The sequence below is a fragment of the Diabrotica virgifera genome, chromosome 9 (genome assembly GCF_917563875.1).
Source record: "Diabrotica virgifera virgifera chromosome 9, PGI_DIABVI_V3a".
Lineage (NCBI taxonomy): Eukaryota > Metazoa > Arthropoda > Insecta > Coleoptera > Chrysomelidae > Diabrotica > Diabrotica virgifera.
This window is the reverse complement of record NC_065451.1, coordinates 14,307,913-14,320,944: the sequence shown is the minus strand read 5'-3', so window position 1 is coordinate 14,320,944 and position 13,032 is coordinate 14,307,913. Positions and strand designations below refer to the sequence as shown.

General features: G+C 34.7%; 1 protein-coding gene across 1 annotated transcript in view; it reads right to left on the bottom strand.

Moving 5' to 3' along the window:
- LOC114330672 (trichohyalin-like) overlaps positions 1-12,595 on the bottom strand; it is a 38,885-nt gene extending 26,290 nt beyond the window's left edge. The window contains exon 1 of the mRNA XM_028280079.2: positions 12,527-12,595. The gene's annotated coding sequence lies outside the window, so the exon portion shown is untranslated. The remainder of the gene's footprint in view (positions 1-12,526) is intronic.
- Positions 12,596-13,032: the final 437 nt, after the last annotated feature.

The following is a 13,032-nucleotide window of genomic DNA, read 5'->3' as shown; positions in this document are numbered from 1 at the left end:
AAACAATAAAATGCTACATATAACTGATAATTACAACAAAGAAACAATAATAAACGAGATATACAAACCCGTAATTTCTTTAAAAGCTCTACTACTATTTAAAAATAATAACTGCCGACGTAGGGGTTAAACACCCCATCACACCTAAATCAATAATAGATTAATTGTTGAACCTGGCCTTCCTATTGAATTTAAATTGACTCTTGACCTACCCCAAAGCAAGGAAGTTCAAGTTATTTTAATTCCGATATTAAAGAGTAGAAATGTTAGGTCACTGACTTCCAATATTTGTAAGTTTCTGCTGTAAATTATTAGTCTGTCGACGAACTTTTAAATATAAATGATTCAACACGATGTTCTTTTATCCAATAATTATTAAGGATGTTTTTTCTTATGAAATTATGAGATTTTTTCTTATGAGATTATCGTCAAATCTATGTTGAAGCAGTGCCATGGAGCAATGCAAATTTTCAAAAATAACAATAAATTAATTATTCTGCAGTTTGTCAAGATATCAAAGGCCTTGGTGTCGTCCTTCCTTTATCTATTATATACTGTCCATGTTTCTCTAAACCTAAGCGATTACATATTAGTAGCAATATTAGCAGAAGACACTGCAATTTTATCCTGATTCAAGTAAGAGCCACTAAAAATTCCATAATTATCCAACTTATTGGAACATTGGCTAGAAAAATGGAAAATAAATAATGTATGGTATCAATTCCTGGAGATTTATTTGTTTTTAGCTATTTAATTGCATTTTTTTCTTCAGCTAGTAAGACAGTAGATTCTCTGGGGTTCTGCTGGAGTCACCTTATTTCTATAAGAATCGCTACAATAGTTTTGCCACATTTCCAATATTTCGTCCGTATCGATCTTTATATTACCTTCCTTATCCATTACAGTTTGCAAAGAATAATGTTGCGCATATCAGATATAAGTAGAGAATACGGACTTGTTCTCAATACGAAAAAAACAAAGTACATGTACCAACATAAACCAGAGGGACCACTCAAGTGAAATAAAACAACGCATAGGAAAAGCGAGATCAGCGTTCATAATGATGAAGTCCCTTTTAAGAAGCCACGATTTACCGCTTGCTACCAAAATCTCTATCATCAGATGCTATGTATTTTCTACGCTATTATATGGAGTAGAGGCCTGGACACTTTCCGAGGCTTCTTTGAGAAAACTCGAGTCATTCGAGATGTGGTGTTACAGGCGCATTTTGAGAATTTCGTGGATGGATCGTGTGACTAATGTTGAGGTTCTACGTAGAATAGGCAAAGAATGCGAGATTATTAACACAATGAAAGAGCGCAAACTAGAATATCTTGGCCATGTTATGAGGAATGAACAGAGACATGGCTTGTTGCAACTCATTCTTCAAGGCAAGGTATTTGGAAAGAGAGGACCAGGGAGAAGAAGAATATCTTGGCTTCAAAACCTGAGAAAGTGGTTTAATACATCGACAACCGGACTATTCAGAATAGCAGCAAGCAAAGTTAGGATAGCCATGCTGATCGCCAACATCAGGAACAGATAGGCACCTTAAGAAAAAGATCCATTACAGACCATGTTTGAAGTCTAAACTTTCTGATAAAGAACTTGTCCTTTTGAAATAAATCTCTGGGTTCATTCCGATAACCACCTTCTTCTATTTCTTTGGATGTCTGGTAGACGTAATCTGCTTTGTCTTTGTGGCATTGTTTTCTTATTTCTTTCCATAACGCTCTGTATTCACTATTTTTATGTTCTTTTCTGCGTTGGATTATAGTCCAACTATCTATCTATATAAGGATTTTTACAGCTGTCGCCGCCTTCCTTCTTTCAGCTAACGTCTCCAGTTCTTTCTGTTATGCCATTTTCCATCTCTAAGGTCACGTCTTTCCATGGTCTCCTCCACTTCATCCCTCCATGATCTTCGGGGTCTACCTCTTCTTCTCTTTCCTATTGGGCTCTAACCCGAAATCTTTGATATCCACCTTATATGATATGCTCTTCCCACATTGATTTCTTCCAATATTCCTAACGATGTTTCTCCATTGGTCTCTATCTTCAGCTGTTCTAAGAGCTTCACAGAATGAGTTTACAGCTGAATGCTTTATTTGGTCAGACCATCTAGTTGGTGATCGTTTTCTTGATCTTCTCCACGGAACGTTTCCAGAAAATTAATCTCTCAATACTGTCGTCACCTCTGCGAACCACGTGACCAAAGAATTGCAGAATTCGTTGCAGACATATTGTGGACAGCCTTTTTTAATATTGAGTTGGTTTAGAATGGAAACGTTTGTCCTATGAGCTGTCCAAGGTATGCGCAGCATTCTTCTCCAGCACCACATCTCAAAGGCATCAATTTTTTGGTGCTCGCATGCGCGAAGAGTCCAAGTCTTTGCTTCGTATAGAAATATTGAGAATACAAGGGCATTCACCAGTCTCATCTTGATATTTTGAGAGATAGACCTGTCTTTCCAAACTTTAGTTAGGCGATTCATCGCATTTTTTGCCATACCAATACGTCTCCGAACTTCTGCTTCAAAGTTACCATCGTTAGTTATACTAGACCCGAGATAGATAAAGGTGTTTACTATCTGATATTCCTGTAACATGTTAGTCAGTTGAATAGTGTCGAATCTCTCGACAACAATTATTTTTGTCTTAGCTTTATTGATTTTTAGACAAACTTTATTGCTTTCGTACTCAACTCTTCGCAGAAGATCCACATGTCCATACCAAATTAAACTTTTTTCTTCGATGTAGCTGAGTATGTCTTGTTCTACTGCCATTCTTCGTTTTATTTCCTCATTTTTAATGCGATGTATTCTTGTCACTCTATAGCTTCTTCTCATAAACTCCATTTCGGTTGCTATAATGTTGGACCTGTTTCATTTGTTTATTACCCAATTCTCTGCTCCATAAGTTCTCTGCTTCATAAGTCACTACTTACCAATATAGTCCAACTGTCATCAGTTATTCATGGCTTACGATTTGTGGAAACCGGTGTCGTATAGTCTTTAGAAGTCTCGATTATTTTATCTTTGAGATAGATCTAAGCGTTTTGAGGATCACTATCTGCTTGATCAAAAAATATTTTCTTCTAAGTCTTGTTGCGGTTTAGGAACGTGATTTTTCTTAGGGAGAAGTCTCCTTTTAAAGGCCTTAAAATGAGGTCGCACGTTTAATACTAGGAGTCGATCACTTCAACAATCTGCTCCCAGGTATGTTTGACAGTTGATGGAAGAGGATTTCTGAGGGGTGGTAATAGGAGGCTTTGGCAACACTGGCTTTGCAGTAGTGCCAGAACACCTTGGTTTAGCGTTCACTCAGTAGATGTATGTATGAAGCATGATACTTTATATGCTACTCCTAGGACAGTAGGATGAGCCCTGTCTCCAGATCCCATGCTTATCTTAGCGGATAATGGAAGATTCGGAGTAACTGGGTCTCCAGATGTACCAGAGACTAGATCATAAACTCAGTTAAGATTATACAGAGATAGAGTAGATTCTCCCAATAGCTGAAGAGTTCAAAAATGGAACCTGCTCGGAAATCATAATTACCATCACAGCACAGTGACATCCGAGCACAAAATTTTAGACAAAACTAGTCTTAATTTCCTCACATTTTCAACCTAAATTAAAAAGATATTTATCCAAATCGTGGAGTAAATTTCTCAGTTGACACGAGAACTTCTAGAAAACGACAACTAAAAAATTTCACTCGTATAAACCAATGACTCATTTGAGTACTAAAAATTGTAAATACTTTACATTTTCTTTACGTCACCTAGGTATAGTGTTTCATAACACGAAGGAAGAAAAAAATTGATTCTTTTTTGCATTTCACGAACGTCTTTTGTGGTTTATGGTCCCTTTGCGTGCAAGGCTATTTACTATTTCTTGAACAGAGAAAGATGAGGCACGAAAAGATACGGCATTGTTTCCTGAATTGTACGAATAATTTATTCTTTTATGCGATTTGTCGATAATATGACTAAATAATATTCTGCTTATTTTTTGCGTCTGGAATGTTTCTTTGTAAAGTTTAAGGTAATCGATAAAAATAGAATTGCCGATGAGGTACAAAGTAGTCTATTTGTCAGTTGTACCTAGGTAAAATTATTGCTGTACGTGAATCAATCGATACAAATGTAGTAAATTTATATATTATGTATCTATTGTACGTTTTTTCCAAAGGATAGAAAAACTGACAGCACGAAACGTTAGTCGTCTGCTGTACTTATATTTTTACAGCTCTGTGCAAATATCAAATATAACAGTAGATATTTATTACATTTAAATAAAAAAAATTGATGAATAAATTAGATTGAATAATGATTTCATTGGAGGAGGGAAAATAGATATAGAAAAGGATACAGCCCACTTAGAAGTAATTAACGTAATAGTGAATGCAATACTCTCAATATCTCTAGTAAAAACTGAACAGCTGTATAGAATAGAAGTTAATATAGTACAACTCAACCAAAAAGAATAGAAGAGCAAGAGGCTTGAGTACACCCAAACCTCGACTTTTTTCTCTTTTATAGATAAGGATAAGTACATTTTTCACATCGAAAATAGAAGGGTAAACATTCTAAGCTCTCTACTATGGTCTAAAGATATAAGACAAAAAACGAAATTGACAATATATCGTACCTTGGTAGAGCCTATTATGGCTTATGGGCAGAAGTTTGGTAGATCACGAAAAAAGATAGAAAAAGAATAGAAGTAGTAGAAATGGATTATCTAAGGAGAGCGTGTGGTATATCAAAGAAAAAGATCGCATCAGGAATGAAGAAAGAAGGAGATAGAATTGAAACGAGAGCACTACTGTGGTATGGTCACGTGAAACGAATGAATGAGGATAGATGACCAAAGAAAGCTTTAATTTACATACCACAACAAAGAAGAAGGGGATGCTCTTCAGTTGCCTGGGAAGAAAATGTACGGCACATTATGAGAGATAGAGCCATCAAAGAAGACGAATGGGCAGAAAAGATCGCGGTTGAAATGCGAGAAGAGGCAGAGGCTGTAGGAACCTCGCTTATAGATAGATAGATAAGAAATCGGAAATCTTTAAAATACATCACAGTCCAGAGCGCCGACTGACTGACCTTAGTGCAAGATTCATTCTTCATAGCCCCAGCGATATTTCTCGAGGTACTTTAAAATGCCCTCTCGTCGCCGAGGCTACGTGTCTGGAAGCGGAATGGCTGCTGTAAGGCTGAGCAACACTTCTGAACTACTACCTTCATTTATCTACATACTCCCTGTACCTCTTCCCTGTTTCTCCTTTTTTGGTCCCAATAATTTAGCTTTTTTGAGAGGATCCAGGTTGCAGATAGCGCGTGGAGGATCTTCATCCTTTTTCTCCTCCACATTTCCTTCCCACAGTCTTAACTAATCCGCCTTTTATTAGTGCGTATTCCCTATGACTTCAACTTACAATATCTTTTTTCTTACCTTTGCCGTTGATCTAGTTGTCTTTCTTCCCCTTTTTTTCTTTATCTTCTTTCTTCTTGATCAATACACAGGATGTAGATGTATACACCAGTTTCACCTGCTATATTTCCAATAATGCTCTCAATTATTTCTGTCACAATATTCACACCTGTCTCTCTTTCCATTCTGATTCTTTCTATTATCTATCTGTTGCACTCCAACATCGTATGTGTGACAGTGTCTGGGTGTACCGGGTGTCCCAATAAGAATGGCGCTCGGCCATATCTCAGGAACCGTTTATAGTACAGCTTTGGGAAAAAAAAAATTTATAACAAAAGTTGCCCCGAGAAAAGCCTGGAAATTATTTTCATAATTGTAAGTCCACCGCTAGAGGGCGTAAGTGAATATCAAAAATTAAAAATCGAAATTTTACAAAATTTGCCTAATGAAAGGGCACGGGAAATCCGATTATCGTATTCTTCATACAATTCTGCGCATATTTTATTTCACAAGTTTAAGTCTACCTGTGCAAATAAGAGGTGAGGGTGAGTGGGAACCTTGTTATGAAAAAATCGCTGTAGTCCGGTTCTGCTTAATCGATTTTTGCAAATTTGGTCTTGTTAAAAACAGCTCTTTCTCGTCAATGTAATAGTTATAATTTTAAAACAGCCTATTACGTAGTATGCCGGCTAGGAGGCGCTATTTATTTTCTTTTTAGAAATCTAGTTTTCTTGGAAAATATTAAATACAAGTACAGTCGAACCCGCTTATTAGAATACCGGTTATAGGAATATCCCGGTTTAAGGAATAGAAATTTTAGGTCCTGAAAGGTTTTTACTAGCCACAAATGATCGGATATTAGAATATCTCGGTTATAGGAATAATTCTGCTTGGCACGAAGGCTATTCCAATAACCGGGTTCGACTGTATGTATTTTTTTCCCGTATTACAAAATTAGACCAAATTAGCAACAGAATGCCGAAAACCGCATCTCTATACCTTTTTTCTGTCTCGAGATATCTTAATAAACGTGTAAATTTTAAACATAACTGTTGCTGTCATATAAGTGGAAATATATAGAAGCAAGTAGTGTGCTATGGAAAAAAACAAAGAAACATTTTCCAGATATCACCGTATATAATAAATCATAACAAAATATTAAAAACTCTACTACTGGGGTGACGTCTTTGGGGATATTTCATTGCATATATTCTAGCCGCAACAGTTGCATTTCTTATGCATCCAAAGAATGTGGCTATCATGTCAAATGCTTCTTAGTTTGTAAGAATCATCTTGCATTTCACTCTGTATAAATTTTATATAAAATTTAATAGAAACAAACCGCAACAAACCATCAATGAACAATTTTTAATGTTTTACTGATTTGACACATAATTTGACACATGATGACTTCTTGAAGTTAATACTTCTAATAGTTCTATTTTTTTCCATAGCACACTACTTGTTTCCACTTTGACTTCCCTAACTTAGTTTACCGGTGACAATAACAGTTATGTATTTATCTTAGTTGGGAATGGGATAATTGATATTAAAATATAATGAAGAAAAAATTAAAAATTTGTGTAGAAAATCTGACGTTTTTACATTTTCTACGATTCATCGAGAGAAAAGCAAATGCGCGGAGGCAACAGTTCTTAAAAATTTACATATTAACGCTATTTTTTTGGTATTATTTTAAGTATTAAAATTAGTGTAATATTTAAATAAAAATAAAATTAAACTGTTTAAAATATAATATGTATTTCGTTAAAATCATAATAATAGAAGTATAACTTCTTACTCGCGTACAAAGTACACACACTCTTTTTTTGTTATATTTTATAGTGTTATTTGTCTTATTGTTGTTTTGATTCATTATATACGGTGACATCTGGACAATGTTCCTTTGTTTTTTTCCATAGCACACTACGTGCTTCTATATATTTCCACTTATATGACAGCAACAGTTATGTTTAAAATTTACACGTTTCTTAAGATATCTCGAGTTAGAAAAAAGGTATCGACAAGCGGTTTTCGGTATTCTGTTACTAATTTGGTCTCATTTTGTAATACAGGGAAAAAATACATACTTGTATTTAATATTTTCCAAAAAAACTAGATCTCTAAAAAAAATAAATAGCGCCTTCTAGCCGGCATATTACGTAATAGGCGATTTCCAAATTATAACTATTACATTCATGAAAAAGAGCTGTTTTCAACAAGACCAAGTTTGTAAAAATCGATTAAGCAGAACCGGACTTACAGCGATTTTTTAATAACAAGGTTCCCACTCACCCCCACCTCTTATTTGCACAGGTAGACTTAAACTTGTGAAATAAAATATGCACAGAATTTTATGAAGAATACGATGATTGGATTTCCAATGCCCTTTCATTAGGCAAATTTTGTAAAATTTCGATTTTTAATTTTTGATATTCAATTACGCCCTCTAGCGGTGGACTTACAATTATGAAAATAATTTCCAGGCTTTTCTCGGGGCAACTTTTGTTATAAAATTTTTTTTCCCAAAGCTGTACTATAAACGGTTCCTGAGATATGGCCGAGCGCCATTCTTATTGGGACACCCGGTACACAGTATAGGCATTAATCTGTGTCATCCTTTCCGAACCAGTCGAGGTAGGCACTAAAATACCGGTGTCCTGTGAGAACCTTCTTTAAGAAATAATCTAGTCGCCTATGACTACAGTTTGTCCAATCTGTTTGACTCGGGATCAGCATATTTATCCTCTATGCCACATCTTCCGTGTTGTCTCATTCTTCTTGCCATCTTTTAATTGACCTTTTCTTTTCTTTTCTTCCCTCAGCTATGGTAACATCTAATGCTCTTCTCTCATATAGCTCTTTTCTTTCTACTGCCAGCATATGCAGAGAAACACATCCAGTGGTGGCCCACAAGGCTGTTGAAGACTCAGTTCCGTAGGCGCATACTAATCGCAGCAGACTTGTTCTGTCACCTGTGTCATGAGCCTCATGTAGGCTGTTATCTCTAGTGCCACACTCCAGACTGGTGCGGCGTAGAAGACAATCGACTGCTTAACACCGTGTTAGGCCCACCTCCTCTAGATTTGGGTTCCCCAAAGTGGCCAAAGTAGGACATTACCCTTCCTAACGTAGCCGCATAATTCGAAGCCTTCCGGATCGCTTTTCACACGATCCCCCACTTTCCACTCTGGTGCAACATTACTCCTAGGCACTTTACGTATTTCTTGGATGTTAGATAGGTATCCGCATATTGTAGAATTGAAGCATTCGTATTTCAGCAACGTGCAGTTTCTGTTCATCCCTCTTCTTTACTGTCTAACTTTCAGTACCATGCATCATACCTGGTCTTAAGGAAGTCCGATAGGACTTACCTTTTAGATATACAGTAGAACCTCGATTATCCGTGCTCCTTAGGACCGGACGTTGGCACGGATAATTGAAATGCACGGATAATCCAAACATTTATTTCTCATATATAAATACATTTGTACACGTATATACATGCATATGTACCTACCATAAAAAGATAACAGAAAAAATAAATCTTTCATTATGTCTCCTTGTCGGCGTATAGCGTTTAAGTCGAGTGATTTAGGGTGACGCTACTTTGATAAAACCCCAAAAATGCAATTTGAGTAATAGAAAGTCATAGCACGGATAATCCGCAGCCCGGATAATCCGCAGCCCGGATAATCCGCACACGGATAATCGAGGTTCTACTGTATTGGTACCTGTCTATCATACAACACTACCCTCGCTTCTTTCCACTTCATCTATCCTGCTCTAATTATAACCAATCACAGCAAACAGAGGCTACTGGCTTTATTAAAACATTTAAAAAAATATTCAGACAATACGATTTAGTAGGTTATAGATTAAACTACATAGTGTATTTTTATTCGGGATAATACAAGATTGAAAAGCGTGAAAAATAGAATAACATGAGAAAAAAAAGTACAAAAATAAAAGACAGTAATTAAGGAAATGTATTTTAATCCTCGTTATAATCCTTATCATAACATTATAGCTTCAATCAAATTATAATTAATCGTTTGTATACATCGACAAAAAAGGCCGTGAACTGTTAAATACTTAATTATCTCCAAACCGGAAGTCAATGTTTCCATTTACTAAGTAGTTTTTTATATCGATTTTATTCGTAAAATATCGAAAGCGTAGATAAATAGAAAAATGAAGAAAATTACTTTTTAAAAGTTAGCTTTATTTAACGATTAACGAGCTTTAATATAGGTACCTACATAAAAATATCGCTCATAAGTTATACCATTTATAGTCGATATAAAATTGATACAAGAGATAAAAATTGATCGATCAGGCTTACTTTATTTAATGGTTTACGTTATTCAAAATTCGTATGAAAATTTATGAAAAAGTAACCTGATTGAAATTAAATTTTAAATTTGTATTTAATAAAAGTATGCTCTATTTCCATCTATCATATGGATCTACAGCCCTGGCCTCCCTCAGAAAACCTTTCCATTTTTTCATATTTACTTTCTTTAATTCCTAGTACTGATTTTGCTGCAGTTAATGTGATTCTACTGATCTTGGAATGTTCTCTGTTTATTTTATTCATATCCAGTCGGGGTTTTTCAGTTTTTCCAGGTCTAGAATTACTTTTTCTTGGTTGATTCTCCTTTGCCTGTCGGCTGATTCTACCTCTGAAGTGTACCTAAACTAACTAGTCTTATCCACAGTATGTACTTCGCCTACTTTTTACGTCCATAATACTTGTTATACTTATTGCTGAATGCTTTTTTATCAACACGTGGTCTATTTTGATCATAACATAATATCCTGCAGGGATATCATATCCAGGTGCTTTTGTGCATAATTTTGTGGGGGAAACATGGTAGAATTGATAACCATGTTTTTACTAGCTGCAAACTCGTATTATATTGGGCGTTTACATTTGTAAACACATGTAAGCTATGCCTCCAAATTATTTCGATGTATTCATCTTCCATTTCTAAGTTTGCGTTGGTGTCACCTATGACTGTTTTGATGTTTTTGGTGTTAGGTCATAAGTTTGTTCTAGTAATTGGTAAAAAGCTACTTTGGTGTTTTCATCTTGTTCATTCGTTAGACAGTGAAAGTAATTATGGATAAGGTAAAGAAGTGAGTTTTTATTCACATCCTGCAAATTCGTTCATTAACACCTTGAAAATCCATAATGGGGTGTTTCAGTTTATTATCGACTATACATGCCACCCCAACTTCCTTGGGAACAATCTTGGAAATTAACATGAAATTTATGAAGTATTTATTAACTTTAGGAGAGGTTTCGATACGATAAAGAGATGCAAGATAATAAAGCCATTAAAGGAATTACAGATTCAAAGAATCTAAGGAAACTGATTAAAATAGTACTAGAAGAAACAAATACAAGGGTAAAGAACAAATATAACAGAGACATTAGAGCAAGGAATAAAGCAGGGGAACCTTACCTCCAAAACACTATTTAATCTGGTATTTCAGGAAGTATTAAGAAACACACTAACTGATGTGGCTAGAATTTGTTGTTTCTATAAAAAAGATTTTTTCAGTTGAAAACAGCTAACTAAGCAACAAGGCAAAATTAAAGATCTACAAGACACTGACACGACCAGAGATGAAAACCATATTTAAGTATTAACAAAAACGAAGAACAAACATTTAGGAAGACTTGAATATAAAATAACAAAAACGATCCTAGGATCCGACATCCCTGGTAGGGAAAAACAAAAAAAAAAGAAACAAAAACATAGATAAATAGTTAGGAAACAAAAATATATTAACAGTTATTGAATCTAATGCTTGGAATAGATAAGACAGATCATTAGAAATCCTGCAAATAAGATGATTAAGAAAATTAAAATATTGACATTAATACAACGAAGAAGCCAAGGAAGATCGAGAAAAAGATAGTGCATTAACATGGAAAATGACATAAAATCATAAATATGAAACAATAGAAAGAGAAAGGCGGAAATAGAAAGAAATGAAGACATAGGCTTAATAGAGATAACACACGAAAGCTGAAGCAATAATCAGAAGGAATTGCACGGCAATGATGATATTGGTGATAGATATAGAAAACAAAAAAATCACTATGGTGACAATAATTATATTAGATCACTTATTTTATTTAAAGATTTATTTATAGAAAATTGGCGAATGGATTTAGTGTCCACCGTCATATAAACTTAAACTAATTTATAGAAAGAGAACTAGATGTGCAGGCTTATGTCATCTACGACAAGAAATTAGAAAGAAAAAGGTACCTGATAATATTATGTAATGAAATGGAAACATTTAAGGCAATGAACAACAAAAGTAAATTAAAAGGAAATAAAAGAAGAAACCTACAGTAGGAAAAATGAAAGAATACCCATGAACGAACATATAAAACACGCTGTATTTTCCTGTCACAGTGTCACACAAAAAATTGGCCAGCGCAGCTACATGTAATAATTATTGTTACATGTACTTGTACTGGACAATTTTCTTTGTGACAATGATATCATCAACGATGATATACCCAAAATTTAAAGAGACACACACGGAAAATTAAACAGAAAAAGTGCAAAAAAAATACCTACAAATACAAAAGAAAAAGAAAATAAACGTGACATAATAAAGCACTATAAAACTATAAAATCATACTAATTTAAAAATAAAATAATAACCAAAAATATGCTGAAGCAATTAATGAAGAAATAGAAAAAGAGACTGGGACAAACAAAATGTGGAGAACGTATGGCAAACTCCGAAAGACAGAAAAATATGCGGTTTAAATTAAAATTATATATTAAAAACAAAATTATTGTATGGTAGATGGAGTAAATTAGGCGTCAAATAGCATTAAATATGCAGAAAATATTTCAGTAAAATAGAATTTTTGGCAAGTTGCTAAATCATTTTTAAATTGGGCATTTCACCCTATTTCCTAAACTATCAAAATAGTTTCTAAAATTGCGAAAATTATTGAATTGAATTATTAGTAAAATTAAAATTTGTCCTTCTTGCGTGCGACACACATTGTATTAATAACAAAGAAACAACAAAGTTAAACTCCTTACCTCTTGTCGCGTAAAAACGAACAACTCGTGTCAAAAATAAAGAGCACACACACCTCACTAGTTCTCGTCACCAGCTCATCTGAATAATGCAAAGAAAATCGGCGACCATGCGGGAAACACTTATCTTGTATTTGATCAATGGTGTTTCCCTAGCGACGAGAAATCAAACATTCCTGAGGTGAACAACCCTTCTTTTCGCGGTAGAAGACTGTCAATCCGTCTCGGACAAGATGCCGTGACAGGGAAAGTGTTTTTTTGAAACTAGGTTGAGCTCGTTTCCTTCTGTTTCTTTCTGATGATATCGCCGGTTTTGCATGTTTTCAATCTGGCCATATTACGAGGTTTGTTCAAACAAACAAAATTCTACACAAATATTACTCAAATTTGGCTGTGGAATCATCGTTTATATGTTAAATGTATGTAGTACAATCAGAACAATCAAAACAGTCCGCCAATTATTTTACTCCGTGGCGTTGCTGAGCAATCTTTATCCAGCTGACAGGCTC